The sequence below is a fragment of the Jaculus jaculus genome, chromosome X (genome assembly GCF_020740685.1).
Source record: "Jaculus jaculus isolate mJacJac1 chromosome X, mJacJac1.mat.Y.cur, whole genome shotgun sequence".
NCBI lineage: Eukaryota > Metazoa > Chordata > Mammalia > Rodentia > Dipodidae > Jaculus > Jaculus jaculus.
This window is the reverse complement of record NC_059125.1, coordinates 66,498,712-66,515,269: the sequence shown is the minus strand read 5'-3', so window position 1 is coordinate 66,515,269 and position 16,558 is coordinate 66,498,712. Positions and strand designations below refer to the sequence as shown.

Sequence of the window (16,558 nt, the reverse complement as noted above, 5' to 3'; positions counted from 1 at the left end):
ATCTCACCAGTAGGATGGATGAGGGAGAGGACAGACTATCTAAGCTAGAAGACCAGGTGGCAGATCTAATACAGTCCAACAAAGAGAAAGACAAACTTATAGAAAACTATGAGTGTGAATTTCAATATATTCGGGACACTATGAAAAGATCCAATATAAGAATTCAGGGCATAGTAGAAGGAGAAGAATTCCACTCCAAAGGCATAGTAGGTGTCTTCAAAATCTCAAATAAACAACCTATTGTTACAGATGAAATCCAAATTGGTACAAGGAAAAAGAAACAATAAAGATCAGAGTAGAAATAAGAGCAGCCAAAGTAATATAAAAGGTGAAGACCTGGTTCTTTGAAAAGATTAACAAAATTGATGAACCTAGAGCGAAACTTACTGAGAAAAGGAGAGAAAGTAAAATAAGATAAAAGGAGAAGCGTAGCTGGGCATGGTGGAGCATGCCTTTGATCCCAACACTTGGGAGGCAGAGGTAGGAGGATCGCCGTGACTTCGAGGCCACCATGAGACCCCATAGTGAATTCCAGGTCAGCCTGGAGTAGAGTGAGACCCTACCCTGAAAAACCAAAAGAAAAAAAAGAGAAATTTAGACTTCAGCATGATAGTTCATGCCTATAATTACAGCATGCAGGTTAAGGCATACGACTGGCCATGACTGAGGCCAAATTAAGCTACAAAGGCTCATTCGAGTTTATCATGAACAATTCTATGTGCACATATTTCATAACCTAAAAACATGGACAAATTCCTTATCAACATGGAATCATAAAGAAAGTGACGAATTTGGGAGCCCCCATGTTAGGTGCATATATGTTTAGGATTGTAATGTCCTCCTGTTGGAGTGTGCCCTTAATCAACATAAAGTGACCTTCCTTATCTTTCTTGACTAACGTCGGACTAAAGTCTACCCTGTCTGATATTAGGATAGCAACCCCTGCTTGTTTTCTAGGCCCATTTGCTTGAAACACCCTCTTCCAACCTTTCACCCTAAGATAATGTCTATCCTTTGTAGAAAGGTGAGTTTCTTGGAGACAACAAATTGTAGGATCCTGCTTTTTAACCCAGTCTGCAAATCTATGTCCTTTCATTGTGGCATTGAGGCCGTTGATATTAAGAGACATTATTGAAAGGTATGTATTTTTGTTTGCCATTTTTGTGTGTGTGTGTGTGTTTCTGGTTCTACCTGCGCTCTCTTCTGTTAACTGGTATTTGAGTATTGCTTGTTTTTTCTAGGTTCCTTATATGTGTGCTTTTCCTTTTCTTCAGCATGGAGGATTCTATCAAGTATTTTCTGTAGAGCTGGTTTTGTCTTCAAATACTCCTTTAACCTGCTTTTGTCATGGAATGTCTTTATTTCTCCATCTATTTGAATGGATAACTTTGCAGGATAAAGTAACCTTGGTTGACAGTTGTTATCTTTCAGAACTTGGAATATATCACTCCAAGCCCTTCTGGCTTTAAAAGTTTGTGTTGAAGAATCTGCTGTAATCCTGATGGGCTTGCTTTTATAGGTAACTTGATTTTTCTCTCTAACTGCTTTCAATATTTTTTCTTTGGTGTGTGTGTTTGGAAGTTTGATTATAATATGGCGAGGAGAGGTTCTTTCTGGGTTTTGTCTGGCTGGGGTTCTAAAGGCTTCCTGTATCTGCATTGGCACCTCTTTCCCAATTTGGGGGAAATTTTCTTCTATGATTTTGTTGAAGACGCCTACTATGCCTCTGGAGTGGAGTTCTTCTCCTTCTACTATGCCCTGAATTCTTATATTGGATCTTTTCATTGTGTCCCAAATATCTTGAAATTCCCACTCATACTTTTCTATAAGTTTGTCTTTCTCTTTGTTGGACTGCATTAGGTCTGCCACCTGGTCTTCTAGCTTAGATATTCTGTCCTCTCCCTCATCCATCCTACTGGTGAGATTTTCTACAGAGTTTTTTATTTCATTAACTGTGTTCTTCATTGCTAGTAATTCTGACTGGTTTTTCTTTATTATTTCTATTTTCTTATTTATGTCTTGTATTGCCTTCTTTATTTCATGAAATTGGTGTCCTGCCTCTTCTTTGATTCCTTTGATTTCCTCTTTAAGTTCCTCTTTGACTCCTTTGATTTGTTCTCTGACTTCTTTGAACATATTTACAATCATTCTTGTGAACTCTTTCTCAGGCATTTCCTCTAACTCTTTCTCACTGGAGGACATTTCTGATGCATTAATACTTTTAGGTGGGTTTATATCATCTTGCTTTTTAGTGTTTCTTGTGTTATAATGTATATATTTTTGCATGTTGGATTAAGTTAATGCTTGGATTTTCTAGCTAGCTGGGTATTCTTAGCTGTATCAATTGATTTGATGTAATATATTTTCAGGGTAGGACCTTAAGGTGTTAGGTGTGGCTCTTAAGACTCTCAGAGTATCTACAAAGATGTTCTTAGGGGTTGAGTTTCCCTGCTGTAGGAGTATTCAAGCAGGCTCTTCAGCAAATGGTGTTTTGAAAACTGGATATATATATACAGAAGGATGAAAATAGATTCTTCTCTCTCTCCATGTACTAGAATTAAGTCCAAATGGATTAAAGACCTTAACATCAGACCGGAAACTCTAAAACTGCTAGAGGAAAAAGTAGGGGAAACCCTTCAACATATTGGTCTTGGCAAAGACTTTCTGAATACAACCCCAATTGCTCAGGCAATAAAACCACAGATTAACCACTGGGACCTAATGAAATTACAAAGATTTTGCACCGCAAAGGACACTGTGAAAAAAGCAAAGAGGCAACCTACAGAATGGGAAAAAATCTTCGCCAGCTATATATCTGATAAAGGATTAATATCTAGTATATACAAAGAACTCAAAAAGTTAAATAATAAGGAATCAAACAAGCCAATCAAAAAATGGGCTATGGAGCTAAATAGAGAGTTCTCAAAGGAAGAAATAAGAATGGCATATATGCATCTAAAAAAATGTTCTACGTCACTAGTCATCAGGGAAATGCAGATTAAAACTACATTGAGAAGCCAGCTAACTAAATGGTCTGCTTATCTAAATGTGTTTCTGCAGAAATGTAGAGAGCTGGCAATAGTGATGCCATGTTACGAGCCTTAAGGACAGTTGAGGTCATTAAGGTCCCTGAAAATGGCTACAATACCTTAATGTTGAAGCATTTTCATAAGACTTAATTTTAATGTAACTTATAAGTTTAATGAAAGCTAAGAATTAATAAATTGCATTTTTTTTGAAGAAAAAAAAAACTACATTGAGATTCCATCTCACTCCTGTCAGATTGGCCACCATCATGAAAACAAATGATCATAAATGTTGGCGGGGATGTGGAAAAAAAGGAACCCTTCTGCACTGCTGGTGGGAATGCAATCTGGTCCAGCCATTGTGGAAAACAGTGTGGAGGTTCCTAAAACAGCTAGATTGATCTACCATATGACCCAGCTATAGCACTCCTAGGCATATATCCAAAAGACTCATCACATTTCCTTAGAAGTATGTGCTCAACCATGTTTATTGCTGCTCAATTTATAATAGCTGGGAAATGGAACCAGCCTAGATGTCCCTCAACAGATGAGTGGACAATGAAGATGTGGCACATTTATACAATGGAGTTCTACTCAGCGGTAAAGAAAAATGAAGTTATGAAATTTGCAGAAAAATGGATGGACCTGGAAAGGATTATACTAAGTGAGGTAACCCAGACCCAGAAAGCCAAGCGCCACATGTTCTCTCTCATATGTGGATCCTAGCTACAGATGACTGGGCTTCTGCGTGAGAATGAAAATACTTAGTAGCAGAGGCCAGTAAGTTAAAAAGGAGACATAAAGGGTAGAGAAAGGAAGAGGGGAGGATACTTAATAGGTTGATATTGTATATATGTAATTACAATGATTGTAATGGGGAGGTAATATGATGGAGAATGGAATTTCAAATGGGAAAGTGTGGGGGTGGGGAGGGATGGAATTACCATGGGATATATTTTATAATCATAGCAAATGTTAATAAAAATTAAAAAAAAAATCTGAGAGAGCAAAAAAAAAATAAAAAATAAATAAATAAAAAATAAAGAAAGTGAAAACCTGAGGAGCATGAGGATGATTAATAAGATTGAAACTGAAAAGAAAAAGCCTCCTATTGATGAAAAGCCCAAGACCAGATGGCTTCAACTACTGAAAAAGAACAGTTGATTTTTTAACTTACAATTTTATTTTACTTTGTTGTTTTTTGAGACAGACTTGTAGAGCCCAGGCTTGCACCAAACATCCCATGTGGCCAAGGATGACCTTGAGACCTTGATCTACCTACTTCTATCTTGAGGGCACTCGGAATACAGACAGGTATAGGTCAACACTCTTGGCCTAACATACATTTAAATGTTAATTCCTTAGTATTTTCGGGGGAGTGTGGGAGGGAGAAGGATCTCACTGTGTAGTCAAGGCTACCCCATGTAGCCTAGCTTGTATACAAATTATGGCAAGCCTTCTGTCTTAACATATATGCTGTGATTATAGGCATGTGCTATCATGATGAATAATTAATTTTATATTCTTCCAAAAATATCGAAGGAATTGTTTCCAACACAATACAAGGCCAAAATGACCCTAATAAGAAAAGCAGAGTAAGACAGAGTGGTAGCATATCTATTTGGGAGACTGAGGCATCAGGATCTCATATTCAAGGCCAGCATGGGCTACATAGTAAGATGCTGTTTCAAACAATGAAAAAGAGAGCTGGGCATGGTGGCTCATGCCTTTAATCCCAGCATTTTGGAGGCAGAGGTAATAGGATCCCCATGAGTTTGAGGCCATCCTAAGAGTACATAGTGAATTCCAGGTCAGCCTGGACTAGAATGAAGCCCTACCTTGAAAAAACAAAACAGAACAAAACAGAACGAAAAGGCATATCATAGGCAGTTTTCAAATAGAAGTTAAATTTCCATCCTGTAGTAATAAATGATTCCTCAGGTTAAAGAGACTTGTATATTTCAAAATGAGAGCGTCATACTTCCAAAAAGAAATAATTTGGGGGGATGACAATCGTTTGACAAAAGACACATAACTGATCAAACTGGAACCAGTATTCTTGTTGTTCAGGGATCTTTGCATAAATTGAGGAAAATAGGATAGTTTTGCACTCAAATAGCAAAGTTAGTCATTTCTTAAAAGCCTGAGCAGATTTATGAAGCCTTTGAAAAAGGCACAGACTTACAGGATGTGTACAGAAACCAGAGCATATGAAGCATTGGAAATTGGTCAAGATTCCTTTTAGGAAGGGCTCTTCCCATCCAGCCATATAAATTATGTGGCTTCCCATTGGCTTAGATGAATTATATCTCCTAGGAGCTCCACCAGCCAGGCTGCCTCTCCTCCACCTCGCTTGCAGTCATTTCCTTCCCTTGGCTCTCCGGTTCTGCTGTGTTTGGCTTAGGCTCACCTCTGGTTGTCTAGCCTAACTGGTTCACCTCGCCAGTGTTTTGCGCCTTGCCTGCAGGCTTGCCTCCTGTCTTCTAGATCGCTTTGAGTCTTCCCATCTTACTTTGCCCTCTCCGGACCACTTATCTCCACCAGCTCAGGTTTGGCTTATCTCACTTCACGGTTCTCTACTCGCTTTGCCCGTTCGCTTGGTGCATTGGTGCTTCTGCCTCGCCTTGCCTGTTTCCCTCAGCCATCACCATGAAGAGTATACCAGCCCAAAACGTGGGTGCCTCCAAGATGGAGGGAGCTGGAGCTGAAGATGTGCTGCTTGTACCCCCCCCCCTTGTACCGCAAGGCTACCTCGGTGCCCTTAGCTGGGGAGAAAGGCCAGGCCAAGCCATCTGACACTGACACTCAGGACAGCTTGGGATCCAGGCCTCCTAACCAGAAGGACTTGGTTAAGCTTTCTGAGCTGATGCCATTTATTTTGTGTCCCATTTGCAAAGGTTATTTATTCGATGCAACAACCATTACAGAATGTCTTCATACCTTTTGTAAGAGCTGCATTGTCAAACATCTTGACCATAGCAACAGATGTCCAAAACGCAACACAGTGGTACATCTGGCCAAACCTCATTATAACGTAAGGTTGGGTCCACAGTTACAAAACATAGTGTACAAATTAGTGAATGGTCTGGAAGAAAAAGAAAAAAAAAAGGGTAGGTGTGATTTCTATAAAGCAGGTCAAGAAGCACTTTAAGTTGCTGTTCCTCAGGCGACCATTTCCAGCCCAGGAGATGCTGAGAATGCTGCACAATCACTGCCTCCTGTTCCAACTCAAGTTAATGTGTCTTTATTACTGGAGTTCATGGGTGCTAATGAAGGCACAGGCTATGTTGAGCTTCTGAAAAAGAAGTTTGCTGAGTTTCTGAAAGTGCAACTATTGGGCATGCACAAAAATTCCTTAAAGGAAAAAGAGCCTCAACCCATCATGTCAGGTAGAAATCACATGTGCTGGTCACTTGCTGAAAGAATTACAAAATCTGGGAGAAATCCAGTATACAGTAGGGGAGGCAGGGACACAGGATGGCCTGCTTGTTCTTTATTACCGAGTTGTATCTCCTCCGAAAGAAGCTAGCAGTATTTTGAGGAGCAAAGGCGGCTTCTGAAGTAGCACATCCCAACAAAGATTTCTACAAAATTTCATGACACCTATTTTCAGCAATGAGAATCCAGGCATTTAGAGGTACAACTTGGAATGATGGACTGCGTGTGTTTGACTAGACTGTAAAAAGCACTCAAAATGCAGGAAAAAAATCAGAACACTGGACTTTAAAATAGCTTGAGATTCTAAATATGTAGAAGTTGACTTTTGCTTTTCCTCTTTAAGAAAAATTGGTTCCAGTTTTATCATTGTTTATTGAGCCATGTCTCTTTCAAGTTGATTGTGGAGATTCTGCTCTACAGGATGGCAACAAATTGTGGGTTTTCCAACAGAAGATTCAAAGCCACTCTTCAATTACAGAGTAATTTTGACAAGATCAAAACTATTGGTGAATTGTATGTTGCCATCACATTTTGAACTGTTGGCTATCAGCTCTACTAAAAATATGTTATTCTATTCTAAAAGGTATGAATTACTTGCACGGTTTATGGATCATGCCATAAACCTTCAGTGTAGTGTGACAACGTGTTTACACCAAGAGGTGCTACTTTGTGGTCAAGTTTATTTGCATAGGTCTTTGACATCATGCAAGATCTCATCTTAGGATGGTTGATACAATGGCACTACTTTTGAAATAGAAAATTTTAGAAGTTTTCAGAATGCTGTTGTATCAGTAAATCAGTTTTACTGATTGAATATTTACTTGGAGAGAGAGAAAATTGATGAGCTAGGACCTTTTGCCAGTGCAAATGAGCTCCATATGCAAGCACCACTGTGTGCATCTGGCTTTATATGGGTACTGGCACTCTTGGCAAGCAAGTACCTTTAGCACTGAACTATGTCTCCAGCCCCTTGTTTTAATGTTTAATGTTGGTTCCCTTACTAATTTGTCGCTGGGATATCGAGTAAATGTTTGAAAGCTCACTTAAAAACAGTACACTTTTAAAACATTATTTTGCCTAAGATCAGCAGCCCAGTACTTTCTAAAACATATTTTGTGAGCTTTATTTATTTTATTTTGAATTTGGTCATAGTGGCGCATGCCTGTTATTTCAACATTTGGGAGGCAAAAGCAAGAAGAGAAGGAATTCAAGGTTTGCCTGGGCTACCTAGGGAGTTGGCACTACTGAGAGATGTTGGAAACATCAAGAGCTAGGAGAAGTTTTAGCACACTGGGAGCATGCCCTCAAGAAGGGTTGTGAGGCCCTGGTATATTTGTTTCACATCTGGCCATGAGTTGCACATGTGCCCCACCACAAACTACCCACTGTCTTGGGTTACTTCTCCACAGGGTCCAAGTCAAGTCAGCCATGGACTGGAACCTCTGAAACCAAGTGAATACTAACATTTTTTTCCTTTGAAACTGTGTCTCTCAGTTATTTGTTAATAATAGAAAGCTAGCTAACACCACAGCACTACTTTTTTTTAAATTTAGAGTGAGAGAGAGACAGAGAGGGAGGGAGATGGTTGGTGTGCCAGGGCCTCAATGAAAGAGATTGAACTGTAGACTTTTTCACCACCCAGAGGGTATGCTTGACCTTGCACTTGCCTCACCTCTGTGTATCTGGCTTACCTGGGATCTGGAGAAAGACTGGACATGTGTGCTGAGACTTCCTCACAGGCAAGCACCTTAACCACCAAGCAATCTTTCCAGCTCCATAGCATTGCATTTAAAAGAGACACAGAGGCACTAATGGGTAAATTTTAGTGAATTATTGTAATTGCATGTTAGTAATATTTGTCATTTTCTACTTCTCTCTCTCTTCCCAGGTTCTCATGTGCTCCACAGAGCTGCCATCTTCGTGCAACAATGCCCTGGTGACAACCTCCCCTTGGGACTGCTCTCAAGCCCATCAGAAGACATCATAGCTGGCATGGACTGTGCAGATATGCCGTGGGATCTACCTCTTAGTCACAGTATGGGCCCCATGGAGTCAGTCCCTGTTTAGTTTGTAGTTGCTGGGGTTTTGTTTGTTTGTTTTCAGACAGGGTCTCAGGTAGCCCAGGCATCTTAAAACTTGGTATGCAGCTAAACATGACTTGGAAATAGTGATCCCCTTGCCTCTACCTCTTGAGTGCTAGGATTATATGTATGCCCATTTAGTTCAGGGATTTTTTTTCATTGAGGTAGGGTTTCCTTCTATCCCAGGCTGACCTGGAATTCACTATGTAGTCTCAGGGTGTCCTTGAACTCACAGTGATCCTCTTACCTCCTCCTACCAAGTACTGGGATGAAAAGCATGTCCACTATGCCCACAAGCCTCGTTAGTTTAATCCAACGATTAGAACTCACCTTGAGAAAACTACATTGGCTATGTCAGGGACTTCAGTAAGGGTTTGGTCTTCAGTACACACATCCACTTTTTTCTTTGGTTTGTTAGAGGTAGGCTCTTGCTCTAGCCCAGGCTGACCTGGAATTCACTATGTTATGTTCAGGGTAGCCTCAAACTCATGGCAATCCTCCTACCTCTGCCTCCCCAAGTGCTGAGACTAAAGGCGAGCAACATCATGCCCGGCCCATATCCCCTCTTTGCCTTGCCTCCTTTCCACTGTTTAAGCTTGTATTCCTAGACCAATTTATTCTTCCTGCTGGCCTGCCTGTTTGATTCCAGCTTTTTTGTAGGATTAGTAAGAAATAAAGAGATGTTTCTATTATTGGTGTGTGTCTCCTTGTTTTGTGCTGCGTCTACTGTGCTGTGCTTGACTGACAATGCAAAGTAATTCTCCAAGTGAAGGCTTTCTTGGACAGTGCCTGGTGTGGTAAAAATGAAATGGGACACAGGGCAGGCAAGCATCATAATAGGGGCATCTCCACATCCACATGTCCTGAAGCTCCAAGGCAGAGACTTGGGGAAGCTACGTCATGATGAAATCCAAAGAAAAGCATACATTTGGCAAGTCATGGAGGGTGTATAATCCTGACTGATGGGAACAACAAAACGTGTCTAGGCTACTTTTGGCTTTCTGATAGCCCTCCCACTGGGCTAAGGCCATTTGGGAAGGTTTTGGGGTCTGTGTTGATGTCCACTGCCACCTGTTGTGTTCATCAAATCTGATCCACTTGCGGACTGAATTGGATAGGAGTTAAATGTCTGAATTCTTGGGTTGGAGAGATGGCTAAGTGGTTAAGGCACTTGCCTGCAAAGCTGAATGACCCAGGTTCGATTCCCCAGTACCCACATGAAGCTGATGCACAAAGTGGAGCATGGATCTCCCGTTCACTTGCAGTGGCTGGTGGCCCTAGCATGCCCATTCTCTCTCATCTCTGTTCTGCTTGTAAATAAATATGTATATATATATTTTAAAGAGTCTCAATTCTTCCCTCAACCCAAGATCTAACCTTCATACCCTATTAGCTATTGTTCACCTCTAAAAGGAACTACTAGGGGCTGGAGAGATGGCTTAGCAGTTAAGCGCTTGCCTGTGAAGCCTAAGGACCCTGATTCAAGGCTCGATTCTCCAGGACCCACGTTAGCCAGATGCACAAGGGGGCGCACGCGTCCGGAGTTCGTTTGCAGTGGGTGGAGGCCCTGGTGTGCCCATTCTCTCTCTTTCCCCCTCTCTCTCTATGCCTCTTTCTCTCTCTGTCTGTCGCTCTCAAATAAATAAATAAAAGATTTTAAAAATAAATAAATAAATAAATAAAATAAAAGGAACTACTAGTATTCAAAGTTGAGTCGATTTCCAAGACCCTACCTGGACTCCAATAGCTTGTTCCAGAAAGGCAGAGGAAGAGGCAGGTAACTTCCAGCAAGGGGTCTCCAGTAGATCTTGGGCCAGTGAAAGGTCTAGCAGATTGCAAGAGGGACACACATCGGACCACCCACTGACATGGTGAGGTGGTATGTAGCCTGGACTTTTCAACCTGGCAAGATTGGGCTCTCACATTCTCTGGTAGAAATAAAGGCACCTCACTGGTCACAGTGGCACTGCCTCCTCTTGCCTTTGTGGTTCTACATTCCCTGACCCATCTCCCTATGGGTATAACATTTCGGGTAAACTGACAAAGGACTTAATGACTCCAACAGAAGTTAGGAATATCTTTCTCAGGCCTCTCTCAGAGCCAATGTTAGCAAATATGGAATGCCTGTCCAGCATCCATGGGCTCTATAGAGTGCTCAGGTGTTCTTGGGTCCTTGCTATTTCCAATGATCCTGCTCTTCTTGCTCCAGCAGGAGCTGATCCAAACAAGATGAGATTGATGGGGTCCCCCTACAGAAGAAGATTGCTGCCTATGTTTGGAGACTGTGAGAACTACAAATGGGAACCACCGCTGCCTATTGGAAGAGCTCCTTGCAGTCTTGGGAATTTATTATGTAAATATTCCAAGGGAGAGGAAACGGCATGTTTAAGCCACGTAGAAGTAGGATCTACACTACAGATTTTGTCTTTAAAGAATGGGGTAGGGTTCAGAGATTTCTTAGTGACTAAAGGTGCTTGCTTGCAAAGCCTATCTGCTGAGGTTCAATTCGCCAACACCCAGTTAAAGCTGGATATGAAGTGATGTACTCGTCTATGATCCCAGTGCGGCTACAACAATGAGAAGTGGAGCCAGGACAATGTGAAGCTAGCAGGCCAACTAGCTAGTGGGACATTCCTGTTCAGTCTGGCAGTTTGCTTAGGTGGAGCACAGACATCCCACAGGTATCCTCTGACCTCTCCACACACGTGTCCATACACACACAGAGAAGAAAACGGAACAAAAGAATGGGTGGAGGGCGTGGATCAGCACTCAAATATATTTTCATGAAAGCCTGTGAACCTGAGTTCAATTCTGAAGCACCCCCATAAAGCTGGACACAGAGAGGAAGTACATATGACTGTGGTGCCAATGGACCTTCAGCAATGGGAAGCAGAGCCAGGACAATTCAGAAACTCAAAGGTCAGCTAGATTTGCATAAACACAGCAGTAAAAGGAGAGACACCCTGTTGCAGAAAGAAGGTGGAAAGACAGGACAAACACCCCAAGGTTGTCCACTGACCTCCACACTTGCACCATGGCATGCACACTCATACACACATATGCACAAGAACACAAAAACACCCAAGAATGAGTGGAGGAGGGACCGCTTTTTCTTCTGTTCTTGTGGGAGGGGAAGTCCAAGGACAAGCTACTGCCTACAGGCACCAGGTCCCTTCCCCCAATCCCATTTCCCTCTTTTGAACCATAAAGAACAAATTGAAACCTGGAATCATGTGAGGCTAAAAGCCTTGGGGTGTAAGAGGGGAAACCTAAAGGAAATATATATATAGACATAGATATAGATATAAATAAATACATAAATACATAAATATATATATGAAAAAATCTGTACTGCCTCAAGGTGAAAGGGAAACTTTGAACATTACTGAGGAAAAGACACATGCAGCAAATATAATTCTATTCTAGATTACTTATTAGTTTATAAGCATGCAGTAGAGAAAATGAACTAGAAGGTAAAATCAAATTTTAGGAAATAATATTTTAATATATATTTTTAAATTTTAATTTTATTTGTTTGAAAGAGAGAGGGAGAGAGAGAGAGAATGGGCTCTCCAGGGTATTTAGCTGCTGCAAACGAACTCCAGAAGCATGCACCACCTTGTGCATGCTGGCTTACGTGGGTCCTGGGGAATCAAACTTGTGTCCTTTGGCTTTGCAAGTGAGCACCTTATCCCCCAAGCCATTCCTCCAGCCCTAACATTTTAATATTAACACATGAGTATTTGTGGACATACATCAATAACACATCTAAACACATGGATACATAAAATTTATATATATATGTGTATATATATAATATTTAAATATAAATTTATACATTCTATAACTCAATTAAAATGATTTTCCTTAATTGCTATTTGAAATTCAAAACTTATACTCAAATTTATATACTAAGTTGGTCTTGGCCATACCTGCTTATTAGTGCCAGTTACTTGGGAGACTGAGGATTATTCAGTTTAGCCCAGGAGTTTTATACTAAATACTAAATTAATTAATGAAACCCTATCTCAAAACAATTAAATAAAGCTAGCATTACCCTAATCCCAAAACCAGACAGAGAAACAACAAGAAAAGAAAACTACAGATCTATATATCTCTTATGAACTTAGATACAAACATTCTGAACAGTAATATCCTTGCAAAACAAATTCAACAACACACCAAAAGTATTATTCTTGCTGAGCTCGTTGGCACATGCCTTTAATTCCAATACTTGGAGGCAGAGGTAGGAGGATTGCCATGAATTTGAGGTCACCCTGAGACTACATAGTGAATTCCAGGTCAGCCTGGGCTAGAATAAAACCATACCTTGAAAAAACAAAGAATTTTCCACTTTGATCCAGTAGGCTTCATCCTAGGGATGCACAGGTGGTTCAACATATGGAAAACACCACATAAATAAACTTAAACACAAGAACCACAGGATCATTTCAATACATACAAAGTAGTCCTTCAACAAAATATATCAATTCATGATCAAAACACTCTAAATACTAGGCATCGAGGGTTTATATCTCAACATAATAAAGACTACATATAAAGCACCTAAAGCCCAAGTCATACTTAATGGGGAAAGACTCAAGGAGTTCCTATTAAGATCTGGAACAAGATGGGGATAGCCACTCTCACCAACCGTTCTTCAATGTAGTACTAGAAGTCCTAGTCCAAGTAAGAAGACAGGTGAAAGATATAAAAGGGATACAAATTAGAAAGGAAGAAGTCAAATTACCCTATTTGCAGATGAGATGATCCTGTATATAAGTCACCCAAAAGACTCTACGAAAAGACTTCTAACAGTGATAAACTCCTTCAGCAAAGTGGCAGGAGATAAAAATCAACACAGAACTCAATAGCCTTTCTATATGTCAAAGACAAATACACAGAAAAATAAATTACCAAGGCTGTCTCATTTTCAATACAAACACACATACAAAAAAAAAAAAATCAAAAACCTTGAAATAACACTAACCAAGGAAGTGAAAGGACTATATATTGGAAACAAAAAAACACTCAAGGGCTGGAGAGATGGCTTAGTGGTTAAGCACTTGCCTGTGAAGCCTAAGGACCCCGGTTTGAGGCTCGGTTCCCCAGGTCCCAAGTTAGCCAGATGCACAAGGGGGTGCATGCATCTGGAGTTCGTTTGCAGAGGCTGGAAGCCCTGGCGCGCCCGTTCTCAATCTCTCTCTCTCTCTGTCTCTTTCGCTCTCTCTCTGTAACTCTCAAATAAATAAATAAAAAATGAACAACAACAACAAAAAAGGCATATATATATAAATATATAAAACACTCAAGAGGTATTGGGACTTCTGGCCAAGATGGCAACTGCCTAGCTGCGCTGCAAATTTGGGGAAAGAAAGGCAAGACCTTAAGGGTTCACTGGGTCTTTTAGGGGAGAGAAATCTCCAATAGATTGTCAGTGGGAGGGCACGGGAGGGGGGGGGAATAGGGAATCGCATATTCGGGCAGATAGCCCACCCCTCCCCCGAAATAGCTGCCATGTCTGCTGCCGCCACACGCCGATCAATCGCTGCATGCGGAAGCTTAGACTGCTCTGCACACTCGCCCACTTACTGCTCCAGCCACCGCACGTTCAGTGAGTCCTGGCAATAACAGGGAATCCCTGATTCCCTCAGGAACGGGTAGCCCACCCTTCCCCATATCCACAGCGCAGCTGCGTGCAGATCGATCCCTGTGTGTGGAAGTTTAGACTGTTCTGTTCATGCACTCACTCACTGCTCCTGCCTGCACTGCTCCTGCCTGCACGTTCAGTGAGCCCAGTCCCACAGCAACTGCCACATAAGCTGAGACTGTGTCTCTCGCTGGCACCAGCTCAGGTGCCATCCCCTACCTGTCTGTCACAATGGCCATCCACGTTGTCCTGTGGCGAGGGAGTGCAGACTGCTTCCCAGTCCCAGTGTTACCAGCCAGAATTTGGGTTGCTTCTGTGCTTGGTACCTCAGTGTCTCTCCTAGCTCCAACGCAGGCAGCTTTGACGCATTACCGCTTGAGAATTCAGGCAACTTTGGCGCCCCTGGCAGGCAGTAGATAGGTGGCTTTGGCAAGTGAGAGCCAAAGCCCAGGCTGCTTGGCAACTTCCCCAGGCTGCCTCAGTTTCCCATTGCACTTGAGCCCAGGCTGACCCACCCACCTACATGCCCATACACTGTCATGAGCTACAGAGCAAAAGAAATAACATGAAAAAATCAAATGCAAGAAAATCCAGTTAAATCACCCAGTCCTACAATGAATACACAAGCTAAAAGGATGGATCAAAAAATTAGACCCTTTAATCTGTTGCCTTCAAGAAACCCACCTCACCACTAAAGACAGACACCTCCTTGGGGTGAAAGGGTGGAAAACAATATTCCAAGCAAATGGGAATAAGAAACAAGCAGGTGTGGCTATATTAATATCAGAAAAAATAGACTTGAAACCAAAAATAATCAAAAAAGACAAAGAAGACTACTTCCTACTTATCAAGGGAACGATCCATCAAGAGGATATTGCAATCATAAATCTGTATGCACCAAACACAGGGACACCACAGTTCATAAAACAAAACCTACTTGACAATAAAACAGAAATAACCACCAATACCATCATAGATGGGGACTTCAATACACCATCATCAGTAATAGATCATCCAAACAGAAACTCAACAGGGAAGTAAGAGAGCTCAAAAAACCATAGATCACTTAGACCTAATGGACATATACAGAACTTCCCATCCCAAATCCACAGACTACACATTCTTCTCAACATCCCATGGAACATTCTCTAAATAGACCATACTGGGTCACAAAGACTGCCTCCACATATTTAGGAAGATTGAAATAATTCCATGTATGATATCAGATCACAATGCTATATTGCTAGAAATCAACAACAAAAGACCCACCGAGAACCCCAATGGCACCTGGAAACTGAACAGCACACCTTTAAATGATAAATGGATAATGGATGAAATAAAAATTAAATTGGAAAATTTCTGTAATTGAATGACAATGAGAACACATCATACCAAAACTTATGGGACACAATGAAGGCAGTCCTCAGGGGAAAATTCATAGCACTCAATGCCTTCATAAAAAAGACAGAAAGTTCCCAAATCAATAACTTAATCCACCAAAAGGCACTGGAAAAACAAGAAAACTCCAACCCAAAGAGCTCCAAAAGAAAAAAGAAATAATTAAAATCAGAGCAGAAATCAATTAATTGGAAACCAAGGAAACAATTAAGACAACTGACAAAACAAAGAGCTGGTTCTTTGAAAAACTAAACAAGATTGACAAGCCCCTGGTGAATTTGATCAAGCAAAAAAAGGAGAAGCTTCAAATTAACAAAATTCAAAATGAAAAAGGAGAGATCACAACAGACATAAGTGAAATTGGGAGAATCATTAGGACTTATTTCAAAGACCTCTACTCCACAAAACTGTATAATGTGGAGGAGATGGATAAATTCCTGGACGCATACCATCTATCAAAGCTAAACTCAGAGCAGATGAATCACCTCAATGAACCCATCACACTCATGGAGACTGAAATAGTAATAAAAAACCTCCCCCAAAAGAAGAGTCCAGGACCAGATGGCTTCTCAGCTGAATTCTATCGAACCTTCATGGAAGAACTCAAACCAATCTTCCTCAAACTGTGCCACACAATTAGAGAACAGGGAAAGCTACCCAACTCCTTTTATGAAGCTAGTATCACCCTAACTCCAAAACCAGGCAGAGATGCCACAAGAAAAGAAAACTACTGGCCTATTTCCCGGATGAACTTAGATGCAAAGATCCTGAACAAAATCCTTGAAAACTGAATCCAACAACACATCAAAAGCATTATCCACCTTGAGCAAGTGAGATTCATCCCAGGAACACAGGGGTGGTTCAACATACAGAAATCTGTCAATGTAATACACCAATGGAGGAATTCCCATTAAGATCAGGAACAAGACAGGGTTGTCCTTTCTCACCTCTGCTTTTCAGTATAG

General features: G+C 41.1%; 1 non-coding gene and 1 pseudogene across 1 annotated transcript; both read left to right on the top strand.

Moving 5' to 3' along the window:
* Positions 1-3,014: 3,014 nt before the first annotated feature.
* Positions 3,015-3,147, top strand: LOC123456969. Its single transcript, XR_006634825.1, has one exon. It is a non-coding gene; the product is annotated as a small nucleolar RNA SNORA33 (small nucleolar RNA).
* A 2,589-nt stretch (positions 3,148-5,736) lies between these two features.
* Positions 5,737-6,586, top strand: LOC123456534 (annotated as a pseudogene).
* Positions 6,587-16,558: the final 9,972 nt, after the last annotated feature.